The sequence below is a fragment of the Vanessa tameamea genome, chromosome 11 (genome assembly GCF_037043105.1).
Source record: "Vanessa tameamea isolate UH-Manoa-2023 chromosome 11, ilVanTame1 primary haplotype, whole genome shotgun sequence".
NCBI lineage: Eukaryota > Metazoa > Arthropoda > Insecta > Lepidoptera > Nymphalidae > Vanessa > Vanessa tameamea.
In genome coordinates this window covers 9024879-9038536 of record NC_087319.1, presented here as the reverse complement: position 1 = coordinate 9038536, position 13658 = coordinate 9024879, and the positions used below count along the sequence as shown (strand labels likewise).

The window sequence follows — 13658 nt, the reverse complement described above, 5'->3', positions numbered from 1 at the left end:
TACAAAGTACAAAAATAAAATGTCAATAAATATTAATCTATTGCTGGACATCGAATACGCGGATTAAGATCGGATTACATACATCTCTATGTAAATTTGGAAAAATCTCTGGAATTTGATAATATTTTAACAAACCTAAAGGTGATTCAAAGGCAATATACATATAACTATGCAGTTAGAGTGAATTTTAATATTACATAATTCATTTTATAAATACATATATTAAACTCAAATGAAGGATATGTAAGAAGTAAAACATAGACATACAATTAAAGTTTCTAAACGAAATTGTCTTATTCGAATACGAATTCGAAAAAAGTTTGTACAATTACTAAAATATCAAATCATCAGTCAAATAAGTCATGCATAACAAACATGTAGCGAACTATATAAACGAAAAGGTTAAGAAAATAAACAAATATACTACATAATAATAAATCTATCAACATTTACTCTTTATATTATATAATGAAAACCAATTCTAACATCGTTGAAAATATGTCGTACAATATTTTTATATATAAATCGAATGAATGAAGTCCTAAAACAGATAGTTTAATGTGAAACATTTTATCTGATTTCTTCAAGCGCTAAAAGGAAGTTCCTATGTCATCGAAATTCGTGTCATGTAAGCCTACCCCGGTCATCGATTAGATAACATAAGAGAGGAAAGTTGGAGTATGGAATTCGATGACCAAACGCGATGGGACGCTAATAAAAAGAATTAATAAAAATAAAAAGTACAGACGACCGCCAGTGACACGGACCATGTCATTTCAATTAACATTAAAAGAAATAAAACCCTTCGAGCCGGTGCTCAGGAACATAAATTTGTTATAATTTCGATAGTCCCGGAGTGTGTGAATGTGATAACGCAGTTTACGGTTTAATGGTATGCTAGTACGTTTATCTTTCGCCTGTTTCTTTGACCTATTTCGTTGGAATTGATTGGTTAATTAATATTTAATTTAATCATTTAAAATAAAAACATAATGTTATCATCCTATATTATAAAACAATGAATAAACAGATCTATAAAGCCACAATGTCTACGAAAATTGTTTTTAATGAAGCATCATAGTCTTATACTATTTGATTAAACTCACGAAATATTGTTTATTAAAAGATAAGAGGCGTAAACTTTGATAACAATTGTTATAAAGGGGTTTATAAGGTAATCTAAATAATTAAGTTTGTTTAATTTTTTTTGTTTGTGTATGACTTTGTGACGCAGAAAAGATATTCCGCTATCACGATCCGTATACTACAACTTATTTATAAGAGATTTTTAATTATTTTTGGTTTAAAGTTTCAAGTTCTTGTAAATAAAATTCTACTACATTTTAATGTACCAATATGCATTCGAGCAGCGTAGTGGGATTAGCTACAAAACTTCTCCTGAGAGCGAAAACCGCGCATCGGAACACTTACAATTTTTTATTTACTTTTTAAATTTATATTTAAACTTTTTGTTATTACAACCTTTTTTGAAAATTAAAAATATTTTGAAATGTTGCCGTGGTAAATCTACATATAGTTATCGTTATCCATTACATTGGCAATACAATAAGTACATATACACCTTTATTTTTAATACATCCTAGTCTGCTATTATTTAATACGTTACATCCATTGTGCCTGTAATTATACTAGCTCACTCACCCTTCTAATCAGAAAACGACAATTAAATAGCGAGTACTGATGTTTTACGGTAGATATTGTTGGGTGGTATTTTTATTTATTCGTAGCAGGATTAAAAATTACTTCTCATTATTTAATTACCAAGAACTATAGCACCAAATTTCACTTGACATATATTCATAAATTGACATATATTCCGTAGTTGTACCGTACGTTCGTACATATACTTTTTCCTTAGTTAAACAGAATGAAGCCAATTTTACGATGCTCATACTTCATGTTTCAAGTAACAACGTGTATGGGTCTCTCAAATACTCCGACACAAACACTTATTCGAAGGCGGACAAACATAACCCGGTCCGCCAATGGGCCATATTTCTTTCGTAACAAGAAAAAACGTAAACATTGCCCAACCATCGTAATAGGCATAAGCTAATTTTTGAAAAGACAACGTAATCTCGACTTTACAATCCAAACATGACACTTTGATCGCGCCGACGCCACGCTTGTAAAATATTTTTTAATAAGGATCATAATATTGTTTATATTTATAAAATTAACTGACCCACTCACTGACTGACAATGTTTGACTGACTCTGTTTAATTTATATAAAAATATTTTTATTTCACTCGATTATGTATCCTGTTCGATGTAAACTTTCGTTTTTCAAAAACATTTTATGACATTATAAAACAACACACCGTTAAACAAAAAACAAAAAATTGTTTGTTCATATCTGTCCTCCGCGTCTGTCTGCGCGAAATTGATTTGTACCGAATATATCGTATTTCTAATAATATATAACATACTTGTAATAATTACATCAACCTTATCTACTTATTACAAACTAATAATATTTTTTTAATAACATAACGAGCATTAATACAAGAATAAAGTGCTCAAAAAGTTATTCCGCCGTTTTAAAATAACGTACGACTAAGTCTTTAAATATTCAGTTAGTACATTGTATAATACAATGGACAATACCAGCTCTTTTGTATTGAAAGGGATTTATGGAAACGAGATTTTCTCTTCCTCTTGTATATAGACGAAGTCGCTACAAATTTTCTCCCGTTCCATAGAATTCTTGATTCGATACGCGGTTAGAACGTGATTTGTAGCGCTCTATTTCTATATTTTATCAGTCAAAGACTCATCAAACGTTCATTGTATACCATAACTTTTGTTAACAATTAACGCGAGTTATTTATATGTGAAATTTAAATCAAAATTATTCTTTTAAATTAAATTTAATTTGACAAGCAATGTATAATATGTGATATTTCATCTGGTTCTTTATCATATATGATTTTGATTTCTTGTAAATAATACGTTTTAGTCGTTATTTATGAGATTTTAAGAATGAATGATGATGTTAATATCTTATCATAATTATGGCCAATTTGATTATATAAAGGATTAAATCAAATATAGTTCGAGGCAATTTAAAATTAATAGTTTAAATCAATAAAAAATATTTAATTTGATTTACTTTAATCTATGTGTCAATATATCAATACGTGTCAAATATGACTCCTGTTTATATCACAATAATATAAAATACCTTACGTAAACACATAGAAAATTACATAACACATACCTTGGCAAATAACATCGTATTTAAAATCAGAAAATAGTATAAAAAATAGTATTGAATAATTCCATTAAATTTATAGTCACCGTTTGTAATTGGTAAAGCGACGAATCACCGGCCAACGACCGGCTATCGTCCTGATAGTATTATATCGACATAATCTTATTTGTAACCTGCATTTTCTTTCCAACGTACGATCGCTGGCTACCTACACTTTTACACTTTATATTAATGGCTTGTTGATTTATAACAGGTTATCTGTGTTAAAATTTATACTTACTGCTTACGTAGAGTAAATTGAATCGTTATGGCCGAGTAAAATAGTGGTCAGAATATCCGAAATTTAACTGAAAATTGCGAGTTCAAACCCGGACAAGCAGCGCTGAATAATCATTTGCCTAATTTATTAAAAATAATTCATCTCATGCTCAGTTGTAAAGGAAAACATCGTGAACAAATGCTTGTATTAGATATGAAAATGAATATGAAAATTTGACACATAATTCTATATACACCAAACCGCATTGGAGCAGCTTAGTCAGTTACGTTTCCTATTACTTTAAATATTACTAAGCATGATTTTAATAAATATAAGTAATTTCATCGATGTATGTTATAATGTATTACAAAAATTAACAATAAAATATATATTTTTTAAATTAAGGAAATCGTTGGTGAAACAAATAATTGCCTGTTTAAAAGTTTATCTTCAACATTTAATAATTTTGTTATGTAATGTTATTGATATTGATTATTTAATTGTTTATGTTTTAATTAAATCAATACATATATTATAAAACAAACTTTGATATTTCGTTGAACAATTAATTTTGTAATAAATACGTTATCACCAGGACCTTGTGTTTGTAACGTGTCAAATAATTTGTGTACTTTTGCGTGATTTTCGTCATCTCGAGATAACTCGTGATAAAGGGTCACGACAATGTTTTACGTAGTTTTACGAGGAAAGTTATTTTTCGGTATAGATATTAAAATCTTAAACGTTGCGTATTAACTGCTTTTACGTAGTTTTTATGTAAATTATAAACAAATATATTATTCATACTAATTACTTTCTAATTGACTCAATTGATTGTTATTTTTCTAAATATTCTAGAGATTTTTAGAATAGCAATTCAAGGCGTTTTTAGTTTTGTAATACGTATACTACAGAATAATGTGAGATGTATCTATGTGAATAAATGAAGAAACTTTTTTGTTTAATGTCTAAGTGAAAAAACTACTAAACCAAAATATATAAAACTTAAACCAGAAGTTGCAGTATTTCAGAGGTTATAGTATAATACTTATATAAGTCGCTGCGCTTCGCAGTTTATAATTTTGACTTGTAACATGACAAGGAAGAAATCCATGTTATTTATATATTGGATATATATTAAAAATGTAAAAACTTATAACCTTTTCAAGTTTGTCAAAAATAAGTCAAAAATATGAATACGAATGAATTACTCAAAACATTCTATTGTAGTACTATAAGTAATTTTTCAAGAGTCTTCCTAATCGTTTTATAGTTCATTCTATTTGTTTTCCGACGTTTATCTAAGAATATTGTCGGTGTATTACATGATTAAGTATATCATTCATTACACTTGGACTAAAAGATCGCAATAAAAATAATTATCACGATTTTGTTTATAAGACATTTTAAATGTGTAAAATCAAATGCTTATACTTCGAAATTCAAAAAGTATTCTCATGTTGTTCTAAAAATGTTATATAACTTTTTCTGTATTTTAAAACATACTAATAGGATTAACTAAAATGTGAAATCTGAACTGAACGTCAACTAAAACACGGGATTGCAATTTTCTCGCTTCCTGCATTTGACATATAGTTTGACAGTTTTAAAGTGTTTCCTTGTTCGGTTTTCTGAATTCATTTTCGTTTACGGAAAGTACTCGTCAGCTAACTTACCTATCGAAGCAATGTGTCTCCAAAAAATTATATAAACGGGCAATTGATTAACGTAACAATTTACTTCTGAAAATTCTTTTTTTATTTTGATTATAATTATATTTAATATATATTATAAATGATAACTTCCAAAGATGTTGAAGTTATATGTGTTTTTCTTTTATGATATATATAGGCAGACGAGCTAACGTCCCTGATGATAAGTGGTCACCACCGCCCATAGACATTGACGCTGCAAGAAAATTAAAACAAATAATATCGAATACCCGAATCCCCCTATCTATAAAATATCAAATAATAGGATACCATTTTTAAAAATATCTTTAATATAATCTAATTACACAGGCAATTAAAAGAGACACTCACGTAGACGTAATTACGTAGCATAAGATCGTATAAACATATAGTCAGTATAACATAACAGCTATAAAGCTTTTCTTAAGTTATTTACTTAAAAACGGGAGACATCCGTCGCGTTCATGGCGTCACAGTTACAGATATCTGAGCCGGAGGACAAACACGTTTAGACTACTTAGTCAGAGATTAGAGTAACGACGTCTAATCCAGGGTTCAACTGCGGTAGGTAGACTGAAGAGTATCCTGTGTTGAATTCCTACGCTCTTACAGAAGTATCGGGTTTGTTTACATTTTCTCACGTTATATTATTCTTAATATTAATCGTAATTTCAAAGAAAGTCTTTGAAATAATAACATTATTGCTTAGAAATCAAGCGTTAAAAAGGAAAAAATAATTAAATTAAATGATGTTCATAAATAAATGAAGGTTTTTATAAATATAAATGAAGGAAGGAAATTAAATGTTTTTAATGGAGGCTTGATATAAATGATTATAGCTATTTGTAAATGTTGAGGTATTATAAAAAATAGCTCTAGATAAAGGCTGAAAAGTTTGTTTATTTAAACGCTGTATTTAATGTAACGTACACATACAAAGTATTTTCGTGAATGCGAGTGAAACGACGCGGATCAGAAATAATGAAGTGACTCTCGAAATGAATTCATCGTGGCGTTCAGAACGTTGATACAAAGAGGCTCAACTATTTACATGTTCATAATATCTTATTAAAACTGTCAGTAAACATTAATCCGAGATAACGGTCGTCTAAAATTGTACCCCTTATTCCACGTAATTATTTTATAAAACATTTTTTATTGTACTGTAATTTTGGAAATAAGTCCGCCTTTATAAATGTATAATTCTAAAGACAATTAACTAAATTTTCTGTATGTGTGCTTTAAAGATAACAAACACCAAACAAACGATTGTGTCTATTTATAGCGATTAATAAACTTAAGACTTTTTAATTCGGTCGGTATTTATCAAATTTACACTGATCACAAATTCAACTTTTAATCACATCTATAAAAGTAATGATTTCATTATTGTGGTTGGCAATCCACAATGACAACAAATCATTTTCTTTATTTTTTCAGAGTGTGGATACAAAATAAACCAATCGTTTAATAATAATTTATTAGATAAGAATCTACAATAACGAATAAGTTATATGTTTGAGTAGAGCGTATATGAGATATGTAAAATTATTTTTAACATTGGTAATATAAAAGTAATATTATTCGATGTCTTACTCATTAGCATTATGAAATTAAAATCGAGTGTCCGTTACTACAACCAGTTAAAAGACACGACCGAAAGTTACCACGCCATCTTTCAAATATGTAACTTTCAATCTAAGTAAAATATTTGTTACATATAATTAATTGCGTACACGCACTTGTACCAACGATAATCGTTTCTGTGTGTTGGTGCTGTTGATTTATCACTGAGAACCTTAGAACAGGAGGTTTTCGAAAGTGTACGGACTACATTAAATACTATTAGTGTTTCATCGAAGCAAGAAGAATAGCTGTTAAATTAAAACAGAAACGATTATAAATAATAGTGATAGCCCAATATTTAGAACACGTGAATTTTAATAAGACAGTGGCTTCAAATGCAGATAACCATTGAATTTTCAAGTGCTTAATTTGAAGGAAGGAAAACATCGTGAGAAAACCTTCTCATAAATAATTAAATTCTGACACGTGTACACCAACTTGTATTGGATCAGCGTTGTAGATTAACTCTAACTACAGGAGAACTTAAAGGAGAGCGGGCCTTAGTCCAAAAATGATATATAGAAAATATGACGTAATACAATAGTATTTCCAGCGGTCATTAAACCCTTATAAAAAATTTTAAAGAAACTCTGTGAAATAAGAGGGGTCATTGAACCCTTATATATAATTTTAAAGAAACTCATATGAAATAACAATTGACGACCAGAGACTTACCGATTAAGCATTTACATATATATGTATAGGCACTTCCAATACAATCGCTGTTCTAAGATAATAAGTTTAATCGTATTTCTTAATTAGTCTTTCATTATAAATGTTACATAGTTGTTTTATTATAAAGTCATCAAATTATATTTTAAAAATTATTAACGTAAATAAAATATACAAACATACTTCGAAGCCTAAATAGACACGTGTCTTCGTTTCCTAAAATCGTACAGTTGTTAATAAATTAATCCAAGAATACATTCTAAATGAAGTGATGTAACCGCTTGTTTCCACAATTACTTATTGAAGCTGGGTATCACTTAATAAAACATGTATGAAAATGATTCCTGCAAATATTGATTTAAAATTATACGATAGATAATTCTAATGCTAAAGTCTTGCAACAGCTACAATATTACAATGTAAACATAGAAAACATATTGCTTTTACGTATAATTGTGTAAGTTTAAACAAATAAAATTTAGAATAATAGATTGTTGTATTGTCACATACAACGACACGCTCAATAATTTCAGGTCTATTAGCTAGGTGGCTTAAAATTCCGTACCAAAATTGATCTCCACATACTTATAAGGAAATGTAATTAGTCTGTAAATCTACTTGTAATTACATCTGCCTTTTAGTTGAATTCATTTAAAATCAATTGTCAGTAAATAGTCATATCTAATTATATGAAATGCTTATTTTTCGGCGCAGCAATTGCCACGTGAATTTTGTCACTTTTTAACTTTAAATTGAATTGGGGAACCATGATTTAACAATAATTTGTTATAATACGAGAACCAGCTTAACATACTTCGCAAAGCTATTAAAGTCTCTAACAAGGATGTCTTTTTTTACTTAAAGTCGAAAATCGTGCGTTCAAATTACAATTTCAAGATATATTTATGTTATAATAAATATATTATTTACTCTGAACGTATCAATATTTCAATATATGTTCAACTCCTTGTCCAAAATATTATTATATATGTATTATTATTTATTAAAAAAATATATATTTTAATGTGATTTTTAACCTTGTAAGAATCAGTGAATAAACGGTATGTTCTAGTTATCGTAAGTCTTCAAATATAAACTTAATGTTTTTGAAAAAAAAAATATAAGCAATATTACACAGTACTAAAAAAAACTGTTTGGTTCTTGAAAATTTACAATTGACAAATTTATCAAGGTATTCATGTCGTTCCACTGTATCTAATCTTCCTCTACGCTATCAATAAATGCATTAGCCTACTATATCGGATTGCTGTCTAGTCTGACCAGACATGTGACCACTAACAATGTGGCATTGACACTAATAACCACGATTCTGCCACCCGAACTTATTACTGAATGCAAATATATTCTACATTATTGGAAATTAAGCAAAGGTCATCGTGCGGATCTGTGAAATTATACCGCATAATGAATGCAAGGAATGCTGTACAGAATTCTACGTATAGCTGCATCGAAATGACGATTTAAAATTGTTAATTAACCCATGTAATAAGTTGTTTTTCAAACCAAACGCAAACGCAGTAGGGATATTATACGACGACATGCGCTCGTCCGGAAGTCGGTTAATTTTTTTAAAATTATATTTAGTATCTAAATCATATATAAAACACTAAATTTTATTTACGTACAATAAAAGCTGGTAATGGTTTGTTTCTTCGAGTATTGTTGTAATAGTGATGTCCAGGTTAAAATAAAATGGAAAAAAATATATTTTAGAAAATGTGAATAGCTTTTAGACCAATATTCAGAAACAGAAGAAATATACTAGCCACAGCTATAAGTATTATACAATTCAAATAATAACATTTATTTGAAATTATTAACCCATGAAAATCAACTCGAAAACATTCAGGACTACTTGACAACGAAACACTTGATTTGATAATATTAGTCACATTCTTTTGTAATCTAGACACTCAACCGAACAAATCTAGACGTAAAGAGAGTAGGTGAAATCCGAATTTCGAACCTAAACTGTGTCAACAATTTATCCATACATAGTTATGAAGATAATCAAACGAAAATACTTTTTATTTCGATAATCGGAAGAGTGAAACATAGCATTTCTCTTATCGAACGATATGACTGAGTAAGGAATTGTCACAACGTTGGAAATCGGGTCATCATATATTTTGATAACTAAGTACGTACGGACATCACAACCGATAATATATATTCGAGATTGCCGTCTTGTATTTCTCGAGGAATAGATTATTTGGACAGTTTTATAACCAGCGGTCGTGTGGTGTAATAAGAATTTTAAAAATTATTCGAGTTTTAGTTTTCCCTATGACCTTAATGTTATCGAAAGTTTAATCAAAATATAATATAAACACTCAGGAAATACGCAAAATAGTATTTTTATTATACAACCTAAAGAAACATATCGATAATATAAAAATAATGATCACCAACATCAACTCTGTTTAGTACTCTTTAAAAGATGTATTAAATTTTCATTAAAGCTTAACCTGTCTTAAAATCGGTGCTCAAACGTGTGGGATTACTCAAAACATTATCGTTTACAGAACGCGAGGCGAATCGAAAATAACATTTGAATTTGTGTAATTAAAGAATTTATTTAAAATACAAACACATAAAAGTAACGTAAGCACTTCAGAGAAAGCAATCGTTTAAAACAACTTAAAAATATCGCACCAGTCATTCATTAAACAACCTGAATTCGAATTTTAGTACAATGTACTGTGTTTACTAAACAATGTATGTTATTTTTTATCCACGACAACAGGCCGGATCGACAGACGACCACCCAACTTGCAGTTGTTAGCGAAATTTTTTTTTAACACAGGCAATTACATTGATAACGAACTTTAGGCACATAAATAAATGTTTTCATATCACTCGTTGGATAAGAGTAATAATAATTATTTTATATAAATATGTTTTTATTTCAAATGTTATGAAAACATATGACTATTCTTGTATATTTTATCATTTTAAATTATTTTAGAATATTCGTGTGTTGATGTCCTCGCGTTACTCAGAATTTCTTGACATGAAAAACCCAATATGTTTGCATTGGTCCGAGTCGGAGCTAGAACTTAGGACTACTGGATTAGCGGCCATATAGGTCAGTCACTACATCAATGAGGCAGTCTCTTCCGATGGAAAAATAGATGAATTACATATCAGCCCGTGGTAATTTTACATTATGTTTTTAATCAACATAACATATACTAAATATAAATGTCGTCTTGTAATTCATAAATCTTCGTATCATAATTACCTACCTAAAATCATAGCATTAACAAAACACGTGAGAAAAATTGTAAAAAGTCAAGATTTTTGGACGACCAAATTACAAAAGTCATCGAAAGTTTGAACACAAACAACTTGATGTCTGTTTCATTATTTAAAAGTGCTCCTTGACACGAACAATCGAATTCTTGGAACGTTAAAATAGAATCAAAGTTTTATCCCAATTATTTCTCCTCGGGCACAAAAGTTGCTTCTTTTATTAGATTAAATATGTAATGGGGTTGAATGTGTGTGGTACGGTTTTTTGCGAAACGGAGGGCATTATGGGCATTTCATTATTATACTTTTTAAGTATAACGACTTAATTTGAGAAGGCGCCGCACCGCCTCCGTCGATTGATTTCGTATAATTTGCGGACCGACAATCCACTTTCGAAGAATCGCTACAAAAAATCTAGAAGAGGCGTTAAAGACTAAAGGCTCTGATTTTATTTTCATTTGTGTAACATACTTTTTGTTAAATCTTCTTTGGGTGGGTTGATTAAGTGGTTAAAGGAAATTGTGCTTAGATATTTTTTGTCTATGAGCAATAATTATAAACATAAATCGATATCATACATTTAACACATAATATTATAAAAATTAAAATTAAATAATAAAAATTGTCTTTCCCGGCTTTAAAACTTTTACTAAGTACACGTTAATTCAATAATGATAAAGTCTGTTTACAAAACATGTACATTTTTAAATATATTACGATAACTCTTGAGTGTTTTGATATTTGTACTGCTTATATTACGTAAGTACGCACTAAAATTTAAGTAGTCATTTTTATTACCCCAAGGCGTCGGCACTTCAAACACTTGCACAGTTCAACTCTTCCTAACTCTATATGAATTATTGAATTTCTTTATCAGCACATTCAAATCTAATTTTAATTAAAAAGCGTCACATATATTATGCGATATTGCGGCGGGGGGCGGCGCAATGCGTCCGGCGATGCTAGCCGACCAAATCACCCAGGCCTCCCAATTATTACAAAGTTCATAAAGAAAGTAAGATAAGAGGAGACCGTCTGATAGTGGCGGTTTAATATTATTTCGTTAAGTTTAATATTGGCCGTGGTTTCTTTTATTGCCTCCTTACTAACGCGTACTGTGTTCAAGTGATTTTTATAGCACTTATGACCTTTCTCACGCGATTATCACAGTGAAAGAAAAAAACCGTCCAATTTAACATAATATCGGAGCAAATATTTCGTCGATAAATCGTAATATATAAAAAAAAAAAATTAGTTCGTAGTAGGATTTTGTATAGATATTAAAGTCGCAAACAGATTTACAACGGGATGAAGATGCAAGCTGGAGCTAATATATGTACATTCACCCTTTACACAGCGGCTCCACGTAGGAGAAGACAAAACGCGTCTGGCTCAAGATAGCTATGCTATAAATACACATTTTTATTAGATAAAAGAAAATAAACAAATTGTTATATATTTAATTCCGAAAAGTTATAAAAAATATCCAAATATTTATATAGAGCGACGTTGTCGTTATTACTGTATCTACAATTTTGCTCTCGCATACTCTGGAATATTTCAATGCAATATACAATATGTAAAGATTCATATCTTGAGCTGGGATAACATTGTAGCTATAATAAAAATAAGCTTTTTAAAAAAACTTAATATATAATTAATTTCCGCTATATAAAAAATAGTATTGATCTGAGCCAAAAAAATATTATCAAAAGCGCTAATTAAGCACATAAAAATAGCGGTGATTGCACAGATTTGAACCCACTATCTAGTTTAAGATTCACGTATGCTAGGCACTGGACTATCTCGGCCCAATAAAGAATAATTTCTTAGATTAATTACAATCAACGTCAGATGTAATATAATTTATAATTAAATTCGCTCCATTATCACTAGTGTCTCGGCGTAATTATCTTTGAAATTTAGACGAAATGAAATAATACTGTGTCAATTAATTTGCCGATCAAGCGACTTGAACCTGCTATAAAGAGTTCAAATTCAGTTGATTCAACAATATCAACAATAATTCAAATTACCGCTTAGACATGAGATACAAAATATATTATTTTGTGTATCGTGTCTTATGTTTTGTTTTCTCCGAAATAGTTGGCAAATTATGTATTTTGATATTGTTTCCATTCCACTGTAATTTACCAACAATTAGACAACATTGTTTCAATTGTTACTGACGACTTAAGTTCGTTTAAACGGTTACATAAACTTTTATCACTAACGCTTGTTGACAACACAAATTTTGCATATTTTTTATTTTATGGAAATGCAACTCGTTTCAGACTTACATTCATGTGATATAAATATAATATCAGAAAAATACATTTTGTATGCTACATTAACATCTTTATTATTTTTTTATTAATATATAATCACACTGTGAAATAAAGACGTAGCTTCGTGTGATTATTAAGATAAGGGCTGTCATTTTATAGCAGATTGGAATCAGGACTCATAGTAAATGATTTGCCTGTAATGGTGCTCAATTCAATCAATTCATCGAAGGACAAGATATAAAAAATAGAAAACCATTTTTCTTTCCTTTTTAACTAGGTGTAATAAAAGCTATTTACATTTAAAAAAATATTAGCCATATGGCAGCCCTGGGCTAGATCAAGGTTTACCACTGCAATATATGCATATTTATAAAAATAATAATAACAAAAAAGAAAATATAATAATTTACATTATTTATTTTATTCATTTAATATTTTTATTCATTTCATATCATTTTATGTTAATAAAATCTATATGTTATCGCACAAACAACACAATTAAATATTTTTTAAGAAAGAAAATGTCTAACCCTCATATAAAACATTTCGTGTTTTAAGTAACGCCTTAAATTCCTTGAAGTTCAAGGCTTTACAATTACATGACCCTAAC

General features: G+C 29.2%; 1 protein-coding gene across 4 annotated transcripts in view; it reads right to left on the bottom strand.

The window, feature by feature from the left end:
* LOC113402585 (uncharacterized) overlaps window positions 1-13658 on the bottom strand; it is an 88233-nt gene that overhangs the window by 2537 nt on the left and 72038 nt on the right. The gene's annotated exons all lie outside the window — the stretch shown is intronic.